Source organism: Vulpes vulpes, chromosome 16 (genome assembly GCF_048418805.1).
Source record: "Vulpes vulpes isolate BD-2025 chromosome 16, VulVul3, whole genome shotgun sequence".
Taxonomy (NCBI): Eukaryota; Metazoa; Chordata; class Mammalia; order Carnivora; family Canidae; genus Vulpes; species Vulpes vulpes.
In genome coordinates this window covers 42,232,989-42,246,356 of record NC_132795.1, presented here as the reverse complement: position 1 = coordinate 42,246,356, position 13,368 = coordinate 42,232,989, and the positions used below count along the sequence as shown (strand labels likewise).

The window sequence follows — 13,368 nt, the reverse complement described above, 5'->3', positions numbered from 1 at the left end:
AAAACAGAACACAAAAAATAAACCTATTATTCTACAGAATATTGAAATATAGTCTTTCCTTTTTTTTTTTTTTTTTTTTTAGAGAGATGGCAGTGTGCACATAGTAAATCTAATTCTGACCTACTTAATCTTTAAGTACATACAACCAAATTGAAATTTGGTTTATATTTCAATATATTTCAAATTTCCAATTTGGGAAAATTACAGAAAACAGTCTAATAAAAATGCAGCAAAAAATAACCGTTAGTTATTACAGTATGAGGATAGATTATAAGCAATTAGTTACAATCTAATAGCAAATTAAAAGCATAATATACTCTTTTTTTGTGGGCCTGCCAGTCAACAGAGGGAAGAGGAAGGAAGGAAGAAAGGAAGGAAGGAGAGAGAGAGGAAAAGGAAGAAAAGAAAAGAGAAAGAAGAGCAAGCTAATTTTTATTCCCAGTTGCTATCTCCAGATCTCGATATTTTCCTCTTCTACCTTTAAGTACCAAATTAAGCACTCAACTCTCCTCAGATCCTGCTCTCAACCGCTGAAACCCAAGTTTTCTTTTCTTACATCCTCTTGGATACTAAAATCAGCAGAAAAGTTCCTCACGAGTACATAATCAATGTATTTTGCTAACCGGTGCCTTTTCCTAGCTCTGCCTCTAACAAAGTAGTTCTCTCTGAAGGGACCCAATTACTCTGAGCAATACAGAATCAGCAGATTTGGGAAAATTATTCTTAACTCTGGATGTTAAAATTAAGTCTTAGCATTCTAATCCATTTTCTCTGATTCAGGTTTGGTTTTTTTATGTTTTTCTTTTTTTAAGATTTTATTTATTTATTTTTTTAAGTAATCTCCTTACCCAACATGAGGCTCGAACTCATGACCCTAAGGTCAAGAGTCAGATGCCCCTCCAACTCAGGTTTTTATTACTGATGATGATCACAATAAATATGGTGCCGGTTTACTGTTTCTGGATGTTTACAAGATGCCAGACATGGCAATAAAGGCTTAACGGGCTCTAACCATGTGCTTCTTACAACAACCCTAAAATGATCTCCCTTTTATAGATGGGGAAACTGAGATTTCCATCAGCCCTATGACTGGGTGCTGGAGATTTTATCACATTTGACTCCCAGCTGTTGTACTAAAGTTTCCAATGGTAAGGAGTGTGTATGTGGTGGGGGTGGGAGGGGGGGTGGTAACCATTAGCTTCATTGTATAATTGGGTCCGTATTATTTTAGAGCAGGTAAGTTGGCAACACTGTCTCACTGTTTTCCAGTCAAACACAAATGTTTTAGTGCGACGTACAATCCTCTTCAGGCTCTGCCCTCTGCCTGGGACACAGTCGGTTGGAAGCACACGGTCCCCAGATCTGTCTCATGCGATCACACCTCCTGGCTGGTCCCTGCTGCTCTCTGCTCTTTCACTGGCCGTTTTTCAAGACGTGGCTCTGTCTGGGGGTCTCCTCCTTCCTACTCCACAGTTGAGTCCGCCTTCATTGGTCCTGCTGCAGGCATCACACCACGAGCAGCCACAGCTGTAATCCCAGGGTCACCCCAGCTAGTCTGTTGTACAGCAGCCTCCTCAATTCACTGGCAAGCTGGAACAGGGCTCTTTTCTGTTTTATTTTTTTCTGCATCTTCACACTTAGGACACGATGCTTGGCAGTAGAGAAATTTCAAAAATGTTCGTAGAGTTAATATTAACAAACTTCTATACATTTTTTATTCAAGAGGGATGAAGCTATTGTCACAGTGGTTGGTATTTTTCTTAACACAAATATTTTAAATGTTAGTAAATTCGGTTATTCTCTATCATGTAACAAATTCACAACATCCAATGCAAATTTTATTTTAATGATGGGATCAGTGGATATTTACTCTTTGCACATATATTAATGTTCTATTAAGAACAGTATATATAAAGCCAAAAATTTCTGGGAAATCCTGAATTCTAAGATCTTCCAAAGCAACAGTTGGGTTTAGAAGCTATAGAGGCTGTGAGATACGGCTCCGGCCCTACTACTTGTTGGGTGTTTGGGGCTGGAGTAAATTACTTCCTTTTTCTGGATTTCATTTTTTCTAATCTGTAAACTCTCCAGAATAATTTCTAGCTCTACATTTCTATGATTCTCTTCTTGGAGGTACACCAAGAAGGGACCCAGCAGAAGGCAGGACTACAAACACTGCAGTATTTTTCCCAGAAGAGATGCTGCCCACTGGGGAAGTGGCTAGGCAGCCTGACTAACCCCCGTTCCAGCCCCCAAAAAGCACAAGGGCCGTAGGTCCGTTCTTGGGGATCTGTAATTTGCATTAGCTTAGTGTTCATAGAGGACCCCTGACTTCTTTATTATTTATGCCCTATAATGTGCTGGATGTTTCCTTCTATTAAAACATTTTTCTTTATTTACTGCTGTCAGTTTGTAAAATGAGAGGGTACCACCCGATTGTGTTCTTTGAATGCTTCAAAATCCATCAGAGCCTTTTTTGCAATGGCTACACTCCACACACTTGACACAAGACATACACTACACATTTTAGGGAATAAGAACAAGCAACCAAGTGGAATTGCAGCAGATTTTTAAATTTTGCAATTTAACTCAGTTTGAATTCTTTGCTATTTAGTGTTTTCCTCCCCACAGGGGGAAATGGGTTTAAAAGAACGATCTCCCAACAAATGACAACTCCGGGATTTCGATAGCAGAGGCACACCCACGTGTTTCTGAAAAAGGTCAGATAAAAACTTTCACTGAGCGAATGGAGTTTGTATTAATATCTGTTGTGGTTTCACGTGGGAAAAAAGTAAATGTTCCTCACCTTTAGGATACTTCTGATGGGGAACAGAGGGCCGGCTGAGGACAAAGCACAGGGGATATCCCACAAACGACCCCCCCCCCCCAAGGGTGGGATCTGTGTGGCATTCCTCAGCAAGTTCCCAAGGTCTTGCTAGAGGGAAAACAACCTTTAACTTGCCAATGGCCTTCAGCATTTCCTAGGTCCTCCATTGCAAGTGAAAACCTGCTGAAACCTCCTTCCCTTCCCTCCCCCAAGTCTGCAGGTGTGTACTCAGCCACCCTCCCAGACCCTCCGCTCTTCCTGCCCATGGGTGCTGCCCCTGTGCTTTCAGAAAAACCACCATCTTGCACCAAAGACATCTCAAGAATTCCTTCTTGGTTGTCAGCTCCGGACTCACTCCACCAAACCTCACCCATTGTCCAAAACTTCATCACTTTGAGGTAGTGTGGATGAATTTTTAGACGCAGTCTTTTTTTTTAATATTAGGGAAACTAATTAAGGGAATATTTTTTATATTATTTATATTAGGGAAAATAGCCTGTGATCAATATTCAGGTATTTTTTTCCCAGGCCACATTCTTTCCAAGAGTATCCTGGATTACATAATGAGCTTGTGCTACTCTAGGAACTTTCACTGCTCCCATGCCTAGGAAGGAAATTCTTTTAAAGGCTAAATCTTGCATTCTTAAAAAATCATTATTGTTCTTTTTCTTATATCTCGGTTCTCCAATTAGTTCATCTCCAAAAGTTCTGAGTAGCCTAACTCGGATTCTCTCTAGAGTCCTTCTCAGTTCTGGCAGACCAGGGTGGACTGATAAGCATTTTGAAATAAATACTAGTTCACAGCAGTGTTCTGAAAAAAAAATTTTGGAAATTCAGACACAACTTTCCTCTTGAGGCTGTTCAAACCTGATGGGTTTCCAGGCACTATGACAGCTCCACCAGGACGGGGGCTCCACCAAGACCAGGGCTCCACCAGGATTGAAGTTCCACCAGGATTGGGGCTCCACCAGGATCAAAGTTCCACCAGGACGGGGGCTCCACCAGGATCGGGGCTCCACCAGGAAGGAAGCTCCACCAGGACTGGGGCTCCACCAGAATAGGGGCTCCCCCAGGATGGAAGCTCCTCCAGGATGGGGGCTCCACCAGGATCGTGTGCCCCGGGGTGGCAAGCAAGATGACGTGGGCACCGTATGGGCAGCACTACTGTCGTCATGGCTGACAGTTGTTGATTTCACATGAAGCGTCTCATTAATCCAAATCCCACTTAATCCCAGTAAGTAACTGGTGGTCACCCATGTTTGACAGATGAGGAGACTGAGCGGCAGAGGTTTAAGAAGACTTTCCCTCTGTTAAACATAGCAAGTGGAGAAGTTGGGGCTCCGACTGCAACGTGTTCTTATCCGTGGCCCCATGTCTCTATCTTTAGGGCTTCCCACTCTACCCTCTTTGGAGCTCCCGCTGGGGGGTGAGGGCAGTGCCCTGACTTTTGCCTCCCTCACTTCCAGGACCCAGGACCCGTGTGAGGATTCCTTGGGAATGGGATTGGAGCAGGCCTCCGGCCTGAGGGCTGACACGGCTGCTGGCGCTTCGGTTCCCCGCACACTCTCCCAAAAATGCACTGTAAGTCTGTCCCCTCCTGTCTTACTTTGGCTCCGGGGTTGGGTTTTGGTGCCATGGATATAATTGCACTTAGGGGAATTATTAGACACGACGTCTTTGGTCAGAGGACAGTGAGTGCTCCCCTTGGAGAAACTTCATACAGTTCTGACCTTTTTTGGTCTTTCTTTGGCAAAAGCAGCATTTCCCAATTTCTAATATCATTATCACCCAAATAACCTTCGCTGTTGTCTGTAGCACTTGCCGCCTAAACATGCACGAAATCACTTTCTGTAAAAAACCAAGAGTAAGAGGACTGTGTTAAAAATATATTTAATGCTTAATGCTTTTTTTTCTACATTTAGTAAAAAAAGATTTTTTTTGACTTTTGCATTCACCGACCACGTTGACAGAATTGAGTGGGCTAAGACTTCAGTGAGTTTTTTAAGGGAAGACATTATCATTTGATGTGGGATATTTGGTTATGTACTTATTATGACCTATTTTTCCATTAACTTATTTTAGGGTTTATCAAGATTTATAATAGCTTCTTTTCAGCCTATCACAGTGGATTTATGTTTTAATAGTATCCTCTTGAGTGTGTTCTTTTGTGTCTTGAGGATTGCATTTCAATCATGTGGGCAGACTCCTTTACTGAGTCATTAAAAAAACAATTGCACAAAACACGTGGTCCATTGAAACATCAGAGAAATGAGTTCTATGTTAGGCATTATCTAAGAAACAAGTGGAAAAACTGGTCTCCCCCCCCCCCCCCCCCCCCCGCTAGTTTATCGACTTCACTTGGTTAAGGAGTATGGTATTGAAAGACATAATACTAGAATAGGTTTAGCTGATTAAATACTTTCCAAAGTAAACTTGGTTAGGAAATGAATTCTTGGGGTGCCTGGCCAGTTCAGTCCATAGAGCATGAGACTCTTGATCTTGGGGTGGTAAGTTTGAGCCCCACACTGGGTGGAGAGATTACTTTAAAATAAAAAAAAAAACAACAAAATGAATTATTAAAACATTATCAGTTGGAACATAGGTCTAACTGTTTTTTAATACTATGATCCCTCATTTTCTGAAATCCTGTTATTTGTGTCAGCTATGATTCATAACTTTCATGACATTTTTGACAATATAAACATATAATTATGAAATAAAAACCAACTGACCCATTTATAAACACCATAATGTTTTATATGCCTGAACTCCATTTTTTTTTTAAGGATTTTATATATGTATTCAAGAGACACACAGAGGCAGACACACAGGCAGAGGGAGAAGCAGGCTCCCCATAGGGAGCCCAATGTGGGACTCGATCCCAGGACCCCAGGATCACGACCTGAGCCGAGGGCAGAGGCTCAACCACTGAACCACCCAGGCATCCCATGCCTCAACTCCAATAATGGTGTACACACCTTGTGAATGTAGGTTAACAAACACATATGAAATTATATGTCAGCTAAAAAATAAAAATTAAATTCTAGGACAGGTGGTTCCAGAATGTGTACCTGCATCTGAAAGCCAAATGAAAATAATCTTGTGGAAGAACTTGAAGTTCAAACAAATGGCTTAGAAAACATAAAAAGCAAGGCTAACTAAGAACAGGAGAAGCTAAAATAAGCTCTTCGGAGAGAACAGGCTGGGCAGCTACCATGTGGTGCCCAGCCTAGACCTGTGTTCATCAAAGTCTGTTCCATGGACCACTTGGATGGATCGTGCATCAAAAAGATCCACCCTCCTGAGAGTCTGATTCGGTAAGACCCAGAATCTGTTTTTAACAGCTCTCCCTTCCCTTGGAACGACAACTTTTTTCCAACTTACCAGCTATGCAACAAACCATTCTTGACTGCTGAGTGCTGGACAGAGTCCAAAGACAAAATATTACCCACCCTTTACTCGTGTCTCCCCTCCCTTCCCAGGAGCATGCAGTGTGGAAGTAGTAGCTTACCGACAAAGTGCTTTGCAATTACAGAAGAGGAAGTGAGGATTTTGGCTTTGGGGGGGTAGGGGAGAGGCTTCACATCCGAGATGATTTTGATGTGCGCCTTTTAGTTTGAACGGGAGTTTGCTTCTCAGAGAATGGCTTGGGAAGGTGACATTCCAAGAAGAAGAAATGTGCAATGACTTTGTGTATAAATGTTCCATAAAGACTGAGTCATCTAATGTGCTTGGAGGATAGGGGGCAGGAGGGAGGGTGTGAAAAATGCCCAATTATCTGAACTACTACTCACTGAAGAACTGTTCCTCTCTCCTCAAATGCTTCAATGAGAAATTGCTCGCTACCTTCTGCAGAGTATTTCCACCCACCCACCAATGCTCTTTTAGTTAGAATTTATTGTCATGTGTTGACACTATCGGCATTCTCTAATTTAGTAATACTCATGTAGCTTCTGCATTCAAGCAGAATCAGGTTGGTGATTCTATTAAAACTAAGAAAAGTTTCAAACAAATGACGTTCCACTTTCAAGACAAAACAGTTGACTTGGCTTTAAAGCCAGAAGATAAAAATACAGCGTCTTTACTGAAAAGAGAGATCGAATCTAAATAGAAAAAGTCAAACCAAAGCAAGAAGTTTTAATCTGGAACAAAGCTCGATAGTTATTATTTATGACAGTACATGGAAAAGCTGGTCCCATGGCATATGATCATGGTTCAACGTCTTTGAGGAGTTAGCCAGTTCTCATGACCACACAGAACACTAAAATCACTAAAATGAACGTTTCTCAAGTGTTCGTGCATGCATTCAGAGGTGCCTCATCGATGGCACTATCTGTGTCCTGTATCATATACCGTAAAGTACACAAATCTCAATGTGTGTGTGTATTTAATATTACGACCATCATTTCTGCATGAAGAAGGCCAACAAGCTGTGCATGCTAAGTCCCCCAGGATCAGGATTGAGAAATGGTGGTGACAAATGCTGGATGTTCCCTACTTGAGGCAGGATTTTCCCAAAGATGGCTGCACCAATACATTTAGAGTAGTAATGGGCACTGGTCCTGTCCTCCCCGGGGACGCTGAGTACAACTGTGCTCACAACGGGGGGGGGGGCTTGTGGCAGCAGGAGAAAATGGAGTTTGGGCCCAAGTTGGGATCACGATGGGCCCAGAGTCCCTGTACCTGTTCCTACAGATCCTGAAAGTCACATGCGATCCCCATACCTAACATTAGTGCCCAGGTCCTGCTTGGAGCCCCCTACTCAGAGATAGGAGCTATTTGGGTGGGCGACTCGGAGACCACCCACTTTTTCCCCAAAGAGTAAGCCAAAGGGCGAGCACTGCCGCCCTAGGAAGCCCCAGGGATTACAGGAGTGGGGATTCCTGGCCTGCGCTCCTTTAGCTGCCTGTGTGGCTCCCGAAGGGGACAGGCAAGTCCTGGAGAAAGGCTGTACTGCTCAAGGAGTCCGGGCGGCCGATTCAGGGGGGGTCTATTGATGGGAGCCAAGAAGTTACCCCTGGGACCTATTCTAAGGTGACTCACCTGGCAAATGCTATTCTCTCCGTCCTTGTGGACAAGGAGCATGAGAGCCAGCTGCCTTCACCTGGCTGGGGCAGGGGGTGGGGGGGGTGTCCAGGGCTGTCTTACTCAGCACGACCTCCGCTCTGGCTGCTGTGCTCGACTCCGCAGGGACCTTGGCGACAGGCTGATTATTGCACCTGGATGCGCGGAGTACACAGTGCCCTAGATTCGCTGGCAGAGCTCAGGTGAGCCAGTGAGTGGGAAACTCGGGGACGGCCGCCTCGGGGGTGCTCCTGGGAGTCTAGTGGTCCACGGGATTTCTGAATAGCCCTTCCACAGTGAGATGCAGACAGTGGGGCACCTGGGTGGCTCAGCGGTTGAGCGTCTGCCTTTGGCTCAGGTCGTGACCCCGGGGTCCCGGGATCGAGTCCCACATCAGCTCCTCACAGGGAGGAGCTGCTTCTCCCTCTTCTCCCTCTGCCTGTGTCTCTGCCTCTGTGTGTCTCTCATGAATAAGTAAATAAAATCTTTTTTAAAAAGTGTAAACATGGAACATCAAGTTACCATGCTACCCACTGTACACTGGGCTTTTCAACCCCCTAACACAGAAGGGTGTCGTTTACAGGCCTGAAGCAGCTCATGCTGAGAAAGAAGTTTCTATTCTTTTTTTTTTTTTTTAAGTTATTTATTTGAGAGACAGAGAAAGAGAACATCAGTGGGGAAGGGGCAGACAGAGAGGGCAAAACAGACTCCCTGCTGAGGAGCATGCCCATCATGAGGCTCAGATCATGACCTGAGCTGAAGGCAGATGCCCAACCGATGGAGTCCCCAGGTGCCCCATGAAGTGAGTTTTATAAGCAAATGACTCACACTCCCAGCGCACCTTCCTATACTATCATCTTTTCCAGCCTGTCTTATAAATGGTTGTTAATCCAGGCCTGTTTTTCTACTACTAGGATATACACAACCCCAGGAGTACTCTGCAGTGCGCTAGTGGGTGCTCAAAGCCCCTGACCAGTTTGGGTGGACTTAAAAAAAAAAAAAAATCTGATCTCCGTGAGCATAACTTTGAACAGAACTTCCGATTGTTGTCTCTCTTACAAGGAGAGATGTTGAAGGTACAAACCTACAAGGACTTAAGGACACTGCCCAGCAAAATCACATTTTGATTGAAGGGATGAGACTGTGCTATAGCTTCTCAGAAACAGAACTCTGACTAAAAGATAAAATGTCAAAGTTGTATTTCCCATGTGTCCTTTCTCAGGAAGCTACTTGAGGATGCGCTCCACCGAAACAGAGGTATAAACCAAGAAATAGGAAGGCACTGGGTCCAGGAAACAGAGTGCTCAACATGGGAGGGACACAGCAGAGCTAGGTGTAACCGTTCAGTTCGGAACAGCAGCAGGCTGAAGGAATCCGGAAAGGCCATCCCAGGAGATTTCTTTAAATAGAGAAAAGTGGAGCTGTGACCTGTTATGATTACCTATTTGAAAAACAGTGTACAAAGTGGCTTTATGCTTTGGTGGGGAAATTTTGGAAGAGAGAAAGGTGCAGAGGAAAGAAACTAGAACAGGGGATGACTATCAGCTCAAGGAAAATAAACAGCTACAGAAATGAGCAATAATTTACATAATGTTCAATGTTAGTTTAGCCAAAAATTATCATAGGACCATATTTAAAGGATGAAGGGCAGGAAAATGGGGTAGAATGGGATGGTGTAACAAAGGTAAATCCTGGGGCACCTGGGTGGCTCGGTCAGGTAAGTGTTTGCCTTTGGCTCAGGTTGTGATCCCAGGGTCCTGGGATCGAGCCCTGCACTGGGCTCTCTGCTCAGGGGGGGAGTCTGCTTCTCCCTCTCCTCAGCACCTCCCCTCCGCTTGTATGCACCTCCTCTCTCTCTAATAAATAAAATCTTTTTAAAAATGTATTAAACCAAGCATAATAGATACACAAGGTAAAACCCCCAGGCAAACATGCTTAACAGTTGTACATTTTTCCAGATATTTTCTACATGTTATTTTGACATGAACGTGAGTACACGCTTCTCTGTCTTGCTCTTTTTCTTTCACTTTAACAATATATCTTGGTTCTCTCATACCTGCATAGAGGGATCTCATTCTTTTTTCTTTCTTTTTTTTTTTTTTAATTATGTATTCATGAGAGACACAGAGAGGCAGAGACACAGGCAGAGGGAGAAGCAGGCTCCATGCAGGGAGCCCGAAGTGGGACTTGATCCTGGGGACTCCAGGATCATGCCCTGGGTGAAGGCAGGTGCCAAACCGCTGAGCCACCCAGGGATCCCGCCGTTCTTTTTTCAATTCTGCTATATGGACGTGTAAGAATTATTGACTCGTCCTCTACTGAAAAGCATTAAAGGGATTTCCAGTGTTTTACAGTTCCAAAGGAGCAACAGACTTCCTTTTACAAGCATCTCTACATACATATTTGAGAACAGGAAAAATAAAAATATGTATACATTCAAAAGTTATGACTTTTGTGTTCCAAAGAGATTGTATTATCAACTGCACTTTTGCTAGTTTACAAGAGTCCCTACCCTCATATCATTAAAAGAAATTTAAAAAATAAATCTGGTATAATTAAATTTCATGACCGGTGAAATATGAGACTTCTTGTTTTAATTTTCATTTTTGAAGATTTTTATTTGAGAGAGACCACATGCGCAAGAGAGCACAAGGTCAGGGAGGGGCAGAGTGCAATGCCCTTCCAACTGGACCCCGGGACCCCGGGACCCCGGGACCAGGACCTGAGCCAAAGGCAGGTGCTTAGCTGACTGAGTCACCAGGTGCCCCCAATTTGCATTCTTAATTAGAGGTAATATTTTTTTTCTGTATTTAAAAAACTATGTGTATTTCTTTTCTGCACCTGACCATCCATGACATCTCCCCATTTTGGTCATTTTCTTGCTGATGTTTAAGTCTTTAACATAGCAAAAAAAAAAAAAAAAAAAAAAAATTGTTTTCATAGAATCAACCTGGAAACATTATCAGTTGGAGTTTCTTGGAATACTAGTGAGACCACACATATTTTCCGTGTCTGCCTAGCTGTGATTCTTCACTGACCTGCCTGCCTGTTCATGCCCTGGCCTTATGTATTTATCAAGAGTTCTCCAGAAAAACAGAACCAAGAGTATACAGGTGGACATGTAAGAGATTTATTATGAGGAACTGGCTCGCCCAAGGTTAACTGAGAAGTCCCACAACCTGCTGCTCACAAGACAGAGACCCAGGGAAGCAGGTGGTGTAATTCAGTTCAGGTTTGAGGGCCTTTGGTCACAGGAGCACCAATGTCACGTTCCAGCTCAAGCAGAGAGCAAGTCCGCCCTTTCTCTCCTTTTTTGTTCTACTTAAGACCTCAACAGATCGGATCGGATGACATCCACCTGCATTGGTGACTTTACTGAGACTAACGATTCAAATACCTCTTCCAAAAACACCCTGACTGGTGCACCTAGAAATGATATTTTACTGATCCTCTGGGCATTTGTTAGCCCAGTCAAGTTGGCACATAAAATTAATCATCAAGCCTAGTGTTCTACTGAAAAGACGGCTATTTATTGCTAAGAGCTCTTTACATACTGAGTTTTGAATCATTTCTCTACCATTGTGTAAATATTATTCCAAATTTATCATTTTTCTTTAAATTTTAATGCTTTATGTCATTAAACAAATCATATTATGGTTTCTACCCTTGGTGTCATGTTTAGAAAATTAAAACTAAAATTTTATTTTCCAAATAGAATTTGGGAATAAATTTAGTATTAAATTTAGTATTTTTAAATGTGTGTTTTTCCAAATAATAGGGAAGTTTTAACATCATTACTGAGTAAGATATCTCTTTATGAGATATTCAAAATGTCAAAATTTGCAAAGCAAATCTTTCAACTTTTCTGATAAAAGCTTTATTGAAACATAAATCACATACCATTTCATTCACCCACTTAAAATGTACACTTCAGGGGCGCCTGGTGGCTCAGTCGGTTAAGAGTCTGCCTTCAGCTCAGGTCATGACCCCAGGGTCCTGGGATGGGGCCCTGTGTCAGGCTCCCTGCTCAGTGAGGAGTCTGCTTCTCCCTCTTCCACTGCCCCTCTCCCCTACTCATACTCTTTCTTGCTCACTCTCAAATAAATAAAATTTTAAAAAATAATAAAATGTGCAATTGAAAAAAATGTAAAAAAATACAATGTACAATTCAATGTTTTCTTTGTAGATTCACAGAAGCATGCAATCACTGCCATAAAAGTTTGAGTACTTTTTATCACCCCAAGAAGACACCCTGTACATATATGAACACATTTTTATGTGCTTATTGTCTATGTGTATACCTTCTTTGGAAAAATATCTATTCACATCTTTTGCCTATCTTTAAGTTGGCTTATCTTAAGCCTTTTTAATTGTTGTGTTGAGCTGTAGAAGTTCTCCATTTATTCTGGATATTCAATCTTAATCAGATACATGATTTGCAAATATTTTTCCTCACTCCCTGGTTGTCTTTTCACTTTTTTGACGGTGTCCTCTGAAACACAAGTTTTTAATTGTGTTTAAGGATAATCATCAATTTTTCCTTTGGTTGCTTGTGCTTTTCAAGTCAATTTAAGAAACTGTGCCTAATTCAAAGGCATAAAGATTCACACTTATGTTTTTCTCTGAGAGCTTGATAGTTTAAGTTCTTACATTTAGGTTTCTGCTCCATTTTACATTAATTTTGGCATATGGTATGAGGTGGGAGTCCAACTTCGTCCCTTTGCAACAAATTGTTTCAGGACCATTGGTTAAAAAGACGGTTCTTTACCTGTTGAATGCTCTTGACAGAACTGCCAAAAACCATTCGCCCATAAATGAACTCATTTATTCTGGATTCTCAATTCTATTCTGTAGATTGGTATGTGTATCTTTATGCCAGTACCACAGAGCTATTATTGTAGCTTTCCAGTAAGTTTTAAAATTCTAAAGTGTGAGTCTTCCACCACTGTCCTCTTTTTTCAAGATCATTTGGCTATCCTTAATGTTTCTTAAATTTCCATATGAATTTTAGGATCATTTTCTGCAAACAAAAATCCAGCTGCATTTTTGATGCAGACTATAATGGATCTGTAGACCAATTTGGGAAGTGTGCCATCTTTACGATATTAAGTTTCCCAATTCACAAACAACAGGCCTTCTTTAATTTCTCTTGAGAGTGTTTTGTAGTTTTCAGGGTACAAGTCTTTTAACTCTTTTGTTAAAAATACTCCTATGAAATATATTCCTAAGTGTTTTTTTATTTTGATAATGTTGTAAATAGAATTGTGTTTTTAATTTCATTTTTAGACTGTTCATTGTTAGTATATAAAAATATAATTGATTTTTGTATATTGACCTTGGATTCTGTAATCTTGCTTAATTTATTATGTCTAATAGATGGGTTTTTTGTTTGTTTTGCTTTTGGTAGATCTTTTAGGAGTTTCTTTATGCAAGATCATGGGACTTACATAGTTTTATCTCTTCTTTTCCAATTCAGC

The 13,368-nt window shown here is 41.9% G+C and overlaps 1 protein-coding gene across 2 annotated transcripts in view; it reads right to left on the bottom strand.

The window, feature by feature from the left end:
- The window catches only part of KCNMB4 (potassium calcium-activated channel subfamily M regulatory beta subunit 4), a 64,489-nt gene that overhangs the window by 39,283 nt on the left and 11,838 nt on the right, over positions 1-13,368 (bottom strand). The window contains exon 2 of one of the 2 annotated variants that reach the window (XR_011997979.1): positions 1,299-4,675. The exons of the other annotated variant lie outside the window; for it this stretch is intronic. The gene's annotated coding sequence lies outside the window, so the exon portion shown is untranslated. The remainder of the gene's footprint in view (positions 1-1,298; positions 4,676-13,368) is intronic. 2 annotated transcript variants of the gene reach the window in all.